At 27.7% G+C, this 9,039-nt stretch overlaps 1 long non-coding RNA gene across 1 annotated transcript; it reads right to left on the bottom strand.

Annotated features, from left to right (window-relative positions):
- Positions 1–4,609: 4,609 nt before the first annotated feature.
- LOC132068820 (uncharacterized) lies at positions 4,610–8,793 on the bottom strand. The gene is made up of 2 exons (XR_009417531.1): positions 8,611–8,793; positions 4,610–4,873 (listed from the first exon to the last, which is right to left on the bottom strand). It is a non-coding gene; the product is annotated as an uncharacterized LOC132068820 (long non-coding RNA).
- Positions 8,794–9,039: the final 246 nt, after the last annotated feature.

Genomic DNA, 9,039 nt, shown 5'->3' with positions numbered 1-9,039 from the left:
AAAAATGTCAAAAAAAAGGAGAAAAAAGATAAATGTCAATGAAGGCCATAGAGAGGTGCCACATAGGATTGGTTATGCCTGGCTTTATATTATATATAGATAGATATAGATTGTATTACCATTATCCTTGATTATCAGGTCTATATCAAATCGTCAAACCTTCGAGTCTGAATTTAGGTTCTACCAATTTCAATTAAAGTTTGACACTCTGAAGTTTCAAATTTAAGACCTTCAGGCCTGATGTTTGATTATGGAATGGCTAAATCTAAAACTTATAAAATTTGACTATTCTTTAAATAGTGGTCCTAAAAATGGCTACTTCTGCACTTCACTCTACACCACACGACGGCACTCGAACACAAAAGGTAAACCTTAAAATTTCAAGCCTGTGGTTTGAAGTTTAACTAGTGTACAACTGTGCGCGGCTGAGAAAAAAATTATTTTACACACACAAGAATCATAGATTTAATGAAAGAAAAATAAAAGATACAAAAAGTTTGGCGTAAATAAATAAAAATATAGATAATCTCCACATTTAGTTTAAAATATTTATTTCTTCCAAGGAAATATTTTTTTACAGATAAATGCACAACATGTAAAACATACTAATAAGCATAACAAATGTAGGTCTACTAAAAAATGAGAGAAATATATGGAGAAAAAAAGAGGAAAAAGGGCAATAAAAACATAACATGTTTGTCAGCCTTAAACCTCTCTGATAACATCAACTTGATACAAACAAAAAACTTAAAATTTCAAAAAGATTACAAACCAAAATATACGAAGTAAAGAAATTTAAGAGAACTAATGATATTTACATGGCGATCAATAAAACAGTAAGGAATAATTTTAAAGCCTGCCACTTTTTTTCTTCTTTAAATACACAAAGATATTGAATACAATGTCCATAAGAAATTATGGATGCACGTGCTAGTTGGTCGTGAGCCTCTCTCTAGTGCATTGACCTGAAATTAAAAAACAAAAAAAAGTAAAATTACCAAAAAAAATTATAAGAATGGATACCTCAATATATGCAAATATTTTACAGTTATCAACTGTCAATTTTTTTTATTTATGACGATTTCAAATTTAAAAAGCAAACTCGCATGTAGTGCTGCAAGGGGAAGAGATCGGTAGGAATAAAAATGATATGGGAGTTTTTAAGAGTTGTGGTAGCTTTTATTTCGTAATTTTTTTTTTTTTTTTTTTTTTTTTTTTTTGGGAAAATGACTAAAAACAAAACTATATTCGAATTTGCTATAATACACACACACTTTGCGGGGGTCCTATGACCCCCCAGAACATTTTTGATGCAGAATTAATACACACATAAGTGTTGATGTGGCATAAATGACCAAACAGACATCAAAAAATATTTTATACTCGCCTTTTTCTCTCTTTTTTTTCTTTTCTTTTATATCATTTAAAACTTTTTTGTCCTTTCTTCAATTTCAATGCCTGCCTCTTTCATTCGTTTTTCTTTCTTTCTCAAGCCTATGATTCTATTACTTTTCTACCAACTTCTTCTATTTTTGTTCTCCTTGGTTGTACCTCTAGATTGAAGATGGTTACAGCCTGCTCTTCGGTTAGCTCTTAAAGAAATGGAACGCAAGAAATTGTTGTCCATACTCAATGAATTATGAGAGGATCCTCAAGGTGATTAGAATGGTGAACTTACTGCTTCGAACACAAGATCTGGTGACTACGCAAATCTTGTAAACACATCAAAAAGTGATTACATTAGCAACCAACATTTGAAAATTAATCAAGATTAAGACTAAACTGAAATGGGTTTCGAGTATTTACCTTGCAATTTGAAATTATGAGGAAAACTAGCTTTTTTATATCTCCCTTTACCAGATTTTGTGCCAATCTAAGGCGTATTGTAGATATTGGAATAAAACACTACGCGAATCCCTTTTTATCTAAATTTGTGAAAAAAGAATTAGAGCCCGTTTGGATTGGCTTATAGGCTTAAAAAATTTGTTACAATGAATAAATTTCAAAAAAATAAGTTGGGGTAGTCCAACTTATTTTTTTTGATCTAAAGTTTTTTCGAGCTTATAAGACAACGCTTTAGATAAACTAAGTTAAATGGGTCAATTATTTTTTTGAAACTTATTTTAAGACAAATGACTTTAAACACCACTTGTCAAAATTTTGAAACACTCAAAAAGTTTCGAACAAATTTATAAGCCAACTTATAAGCCAATCCAAACGGGCTCTTAGTAGTTTGGGGTGCCGGAAGGTTCTTAAATTTCTGTAATTTTGAGGTGGTCAATGGAAGGAAAGTATGAAAGACAAGGAAAAAAAAAAGAAACAGATGAGAAAATAAAAACTTAGGAAAATATTGTAAAATTAAAAAATTTAAATTTTTTTCTTACTTTTCACGCTCTGTAGGAGAGTACATGCACTCTCTTTGGCAGGTGACATTTTAAGGGTGTTATATTTCTACTTAAAAAATGTTCGGGGGTGTCATAGGACCCCCGCAAAGTAAGAGTGTGTTACAACAAATTCAGATATAGTTTAGGTGTGTTTTTAGACATTTTCCCTTTTTTTTTTTTTTTTTAAATCCCTTTTCGAATTTTGTATAACATTTATAGTTTGTTGATTTGGTAGAGCTTGTAATAACAGATGCACAAACACAACCTATAAATATGTCAAAAAAAAAAAAATCAATCCGACCATAATCACATGTGTCACCAAATAAAACAAAAGCTCATCCCAGTTAAAGTTAAAACCAACTTCTAAAAAGAAGAAAAACAACAATTGAACAATTTAACACCTTGAGTTAAAAGGGAAAAATATACTCCTCCCGTCCCAAAGTATGTGACTAATTTAGCTTATGTGATTAAATCAACTAAGTATCATAAAATTGAATATAGATATCTTCTCATGTCAAAATGATAAACTGTAGTTTCAAATTAAAATATTGGTCAAAGTTTACATTATTTAAGTCTTAATAAGCGGAAAAATGTCACATGAATTAGGACAGAGGAACTATACCTTTTCCAATTTCTAAGAATTTTTAGAACAATCTTGTATTTTATGGTGTAATGTTTTTCATACCAAATTATTGCTAAAAGTCCTGTGAATCTTTTTCTGCAATCAAGACACGAAAGTAAAGACCCGTTAGCTACTCCAATCAAGTAAGCTAGATTTTACAATCAGAGAGAACAATTGTTATTTATTATAAATAAAGGTGGGAAAACTATGATGAATGGTGAAGAAATACGGAAATTAAAACTGACGAAAATTATAAACCTAGCCATACATAAAACGTATGAGTTATGGAGGAAAATTTCTTATAATTAACGTGTTAACTGGCTTGGGATCTTATTATGTTTTCCATGCCTTAATTATATTATGTTTTCCATGCCTTAATTATACACCTAAAAAAAAAAAAAAGTGGAATAACACTTTATAGAAACAAAAACAGCCGGAGTAGTTTTAGAAAGGAAGAAAAAATGCTGACCTGGAACTAAGAATCACCAAGGGAAATAAGAAACTAACATCCCTTGAAATGACTCATTCTTCTATTACCAATTAGATGGCCTATGCCCGTGCTGCGCACGGGCCCAACATTTCGGATTATAGTGTATCTATGTAATTGTAGTTGTAGTTATATATATATATATATATATATATACACATACATACTATGTTCAAAATACGATTAATATAATATTGTAGTTTGTGCTCCCTATCTAAGACTTTATTTTATTCGTGTTTGCTACGAAAATTTATTAATACTTTTTAAAAGAGAAGATTTGTTTAAAAGAAAACTATTTTCTTCTCTTTGAGATAAAATAATAGCAATATTTAAGCATCGATTGATACTTTCAATTTTAATTCGATTAATTTAAAAGTGTAAAATACTTATTATTTTTTATCAAATTTTGATTTGGATAATTCTAATTCAAATTATTAAATTAATTTTACATGTTTGAAACGAAACAAAGTAGAAATTAATTTTTTATTTAAACGAAGAAATGCTATTTTTTAATTTTTTGTAAATATTCTCGGTTTAACTCATTTTACTTGTCACGTTGTCTTTTGCATGGTTTTTTAAGGAAACGCGAATTAGAATTATAATTTGACTAATTTATCTTATTCATTATTTGATCTTCATTTGATATTAATCTCTTTTCACATTTATTAGAGTAAGAATAAAAATAAAAAAAAAGTAATTAAATTGTATGTTATTTTTTAAATATATATATTTTAAGTATATTTATTTTAGTAAACATAATAAATATAATAAAGCATTTCTATCTACTTTTTAGAAGAGTTGGTAATATAAAGGATTTTTTTTACTCTTAAGTAAAAAAATAGGACCGAATACGGATGGCGATGTTGCCTCTATAAACGGCTCTTCTATACGGTAGTAATAGTAAAGTAATACATATAATTTTTTTTATCAAAATTTGATTTGGATAATTCTAATTCAAATTATTATATTAATTTTATATGTTTAAGATGAAACGAAGTAGAAATTTGATTTTCTATTTAAATGAAGAATTTCTATTTTTTATTTTTTAGTAAATATTTTTTGTTTAACTCATTTTACTTGTCATGTTGTTTTTTACATGTTTTTTAAGGAAACGTCAATTAGAATTAGAATTTCACTAATTTACCTTATTAATTATTTGATCTCTATTTAATATTATTTTTTCTTTTATGACATTAATCTCTTTTCACATTTATTAGAGTAAGGAAAAATGAAAAAGTAATTAAATTCTATCTTATTTTAATATATAAGTATTTTAAGTATGTTCATTGTATAATAATTTCATGTGCTCCCACTAATGGGTTGATACGCGTGTGTGAATGAATCCATCATTATTGATTTAATTGTTTGATTTTCTAAGCACTTTTTTTTTAACATTGTTTGTTTTTTCAATATGGGATTCATTTTTTTTTTATTAGTTGTTGTTTAATATATATGGGGCCCACATTTTTTTTCCGAAGAGTTTGGATGTGGTGGGTTTCACTTTTTTTTTTTTTTTTTTTTTGGTGTTTAATATGGGGCCATGAAGAACTTCTATTTTTAAATTTTTAATAAATATTTTTCGTTTAACTCATTTTATTGTCTCCGTATCTAAAACTTTATTATATTAGTGTTTGCTAAGAATACAAAGTCCGAACTTTTTTTTCTCTGACATTGTTTATTTTTTTAATATGAGATTAACTCTTTTTTTTATATATATATATTGCTTGATTTTGTCAATATGGGATACTTGTTCAAAGTTTAATATAACATTGTAGTTTGTCTCCGTATTTAAAACTTTATTATATTAGTGTTTGCTATTACGCATGGTGTTTAATATAGGCCCATTTTTTTTAACATTGTTTATTTTTTTTAATACGGGATTTTTTTTTTTTTTTTTAATATTGCTTGATTTTGTTAATATGGGGTCTAATTTTTTTTCCGGTGAGTTTGGATGTGATGGGTTTCACTTTTTAGGGGGACCCAAAATTTTTTATTTTTTATTTTTGTGGGCCTATTTAATATTTGAGGTGGCGAGGGGGGGGGGGGGGATAAAGAAGTAAGTAGCCTCAGCCGGAACTTTCAAGTTTTTTCCAGAAATTTTGCAACAGTTAATAGTGGTTTCATATTTTAGGGGAAGAGGCCGTAGTGGGTTCCTACTCATTTAATAATGTGATTATTTTCTCCTCATTTAATAATGTAATTATTAGCCACTTTTATATTTTAAAAAAAAAACAGAAAAATTAGGAGAAAAAGGCAAAAAAACCACAAGAAAGATAAATAACAATGTTGGTCATAAAGAGGTGCCACATCACTGTCTATGCCTAGATTTATACTAGGGAAAATAACACTGTATGACAATTTAGGCAAATTAATTACCCGGTTTAGCATGTTTACTTTTCGCCCCACTATAGCCACCGTTGTTTGTTTTTTAATGTGGGATTCACTTTTTTTTTTTTTTTTTTTTTTTTAATATTGCTTGATTTTGTTAATATGGGGTCCACTTTTTTTTTTTCCCGTGAGTTTGGAGGTGGTGGGTTCCACTTTTTTTTTCTTCTCTTTTTTTTTTTTTTTTAAATACTGGTTGGTGTTTAATATAGGGGTGGGCGTTCGGTTTTTCGGTTCGGTTTTTTTAAAGTTCGGTTCGGTTTTTCGGTTTCGGTTTTTTGAAAGTGGACACCGAACACCGCACCGAATTAGTTCGGTTCGGTTCGATTTTTTGAAGTTCGGTTCGGTTCGGTTTCGGTTTTTTAATTCGGTTTTTTTAGCAATTACAAATCTCTTCATTTATTTCCATTTTTCCTTCTTGATTGCTTAGAGTTACGGAAGTTTACGCTAGACTAAATGTTTGAAGGTTTGATGACTTTAGAATCCAACCATAGTGATCATCCACACATACAAGATGATATCTTCTATATACAAAATATAATGTATTATACAACGTATAATAAAATCATACAAAGTATAATAAAATCATACAAAGTATATAAAATTTTATATAGTGTATAATCAAATTATGTGAGTTATATCTAATTTATTATAATAGGTGAAATAAATTATATGAATATTATTCAATGTATAACATTTTTATTATACTATATATAACAAAAATCAACACTCAAATTATTAGTATATTTGTATTCAATATCTTGTAGTGTTAAATGAAAACTGAGATTTTATTTTTTATGGAACAATGAAAGAAGTTGAGAATAAGGAGGAAGTAGAGAAGGTAAGAAAAAAAGCTGGAAAAAAATCTTGCAGAATAAGGAGTAAGTATGAAATTGTATAAAAGCAGTTATACTATGAACAACAAATAGGTATTGGAGTTATTCACGTCTATATAGCAATTTGATTTACTATAAAACATTTAACTTGTCATGTAATGTTTAATAACATTTAGTTACTAAGAGTATGTAAATATTATAATATTATTGTCTACTTATGTTTTTTTTTCCCAAAAATAAATTGTATTCATGTAGTAAAAAAAAAAAAAAAAACTTCGGTTTAACCGAAAAACCGAAAAACCGGTAAACCGAAACCGAACACCGAACCGAACACCGAAATTTTTATTAAAAGAAACCGAAAACCGAACCGAAAAACCGAAACCGAATTAATTCGGTTCGGTCCGGTTTTTCGGTTTTTCGGTTTTCAGTTTTCGGTTCGGTCCGATTTTTCGGTTTTTGGTGGAGCTCACATTTTTTTTAATATTAGTTGTTGTTTAATATATATAGGGCCCACAATTTTTATTTTTAATATTAGTTGTTGTTTAATATATATGGGGCCCACATTTTTTTTAAAATTGGGATGGACGACATTCATTTTTTTTTAAATTGGGATGGACGACATTTAATATTATTTTTTATTTTATGACATTAATCTCTTTTCACATTTATTAGAGTAAGGAAAAAATAAAAAAGTAATTAAATTCTATCTTATTTTAATATATAAGTATTTTAAGTATGTTGTTGTACAATAATTTCATTTGCTTCCACTAATGGGTTGATACGCATGTGGCAATGAATCCATCATTATTGATTTAATTGTTTGATTTTTTAATACAGGATGCCCTTTTTTTTTAACATTGTTTGTTTTTTTAATATGGGATTCACTTTTTTTTTTTTTTTTTTAATATTGCTTGATTTTATTAATATGGGGTCCTTTTTTTTTCCCGTGAGTTTGGAGGTGGTGGGTTCCACTTTTTTTTCTTCTATCTTTTTTTTTTTTTTAAATACTGATTGGTGTTTAATATGAGGTCCATATTTTTTTTAATATTAGCTGTTGTTTAATATGTATGGGGCCCACAATTTTTTTTTTTAATATTAGTTGTTGTTTTATATTTTTTTTTAACATTGTTTGTTTTTTTAATATAGGATTAACTTTTTTTTTTTTTAATATTGCTTGATTTTATTAATATGGGGTACATTTTTTTTTTCCGTGAGTTTGGAGGTGGTGGGTTCCACTTTTTTTTTTCTCTCTCTTTTTTTGATACTGGTTGGTGTTTAATATGGGGCCCACATTATGGGGTTAATACGCATGTGGCAATGAATTCATCATTATTGATTTAATTGTTTGATTTTTTAATATAGGATGCACTTTTTTTTTTTTAACATTATTTGTTTTCTAATATGGGATTCACTTTTTTTTTTTTTAATATTGCTTGATTTTGTTAATATGGGGTCCACTTTTTTTTCCCTGTGAGTTTGGAGGTGGTGGGTTCCACTTTTTTTTTTTTCTTTTTTTTTTAAATACTGGTTGGTGTTTAATATGGGGCTCACATTTTTTTAATATTAGTTGTTGTTTAATATATATGGGGCCCACAATTGTTTTTTTAATATTAGTTGTTGTTTAATATATATGGGGCCCACTTTTTTTATTTTTAAAATTGGGACGGACGACATTTAATATTATTTTTTATTTTATGACATTAATCTCTTTTCGCATTTATTAGAGTAAGGAAAAAATAAAAAAGTAATTAAATTCTATCTTATTTTAATATATAAGTATTTTAAGTATGTTGCTGTACAATAATTTCATTTGCTCCCATTAATGGGTTGATACGCATGTGGCAATGAATCCATCATTATTGATTTAATTGTTTGATTTTTTAATATAGGATGCACTTTTTTTTTTTAATATTGTTTGTTTTTTTAATATGGGATTCACTTTTTTTTTTTAATATTGCTTGATTTTATTAATATGGGTTCACTTTTTTTTTCTGTGAGTTTGGAGGTGGTGGGTTCCACTTTTTTTTCTTCTCTTTTTTTTTTTTAATACTGGTTGGTGTTTAATATGGGGTCCATATTTTTTTAATATTAGTTGTTGTTTAATATATATGGGGCTCACAATTTTTTTTTTATTTTTAATATTAGTTGTTGTTTTGTATATGGGGCCCATAATTTTTTTTTTTAATTGGAACGGACGACGGTAAAGTGAGCCAACCGGCTCTTCTATAGAGTACAAATATAAGAAATTTATTCAAAAGGTAAAAGTTATAGGGGGAAAAAATTATATCAATGACTACCGCAAAACTTCTAATTTTCTTGCGCTTT

Source organism: Lycium ferocissimum, chromosome 1 (assembly GCF_029784015.1).
Source record: "Lycium ferocissimum isolate CSIRO_LF1 chromosome 1, AGI_CSIRO_Lferr_CH_V1, whole genome shotgun sequence".
NCBI classification, from domain to species: Eukaryota; Viridiplantae; Streptophyta; class Magnoliopsida; order Solanales; family Solanaceae; genus Lycium; species Lycium ferocissimum.
Note: the sequence above shows the minus strand (reverse complement) of the source record. Positions and strands in the feature narration are given on the sequence as shown.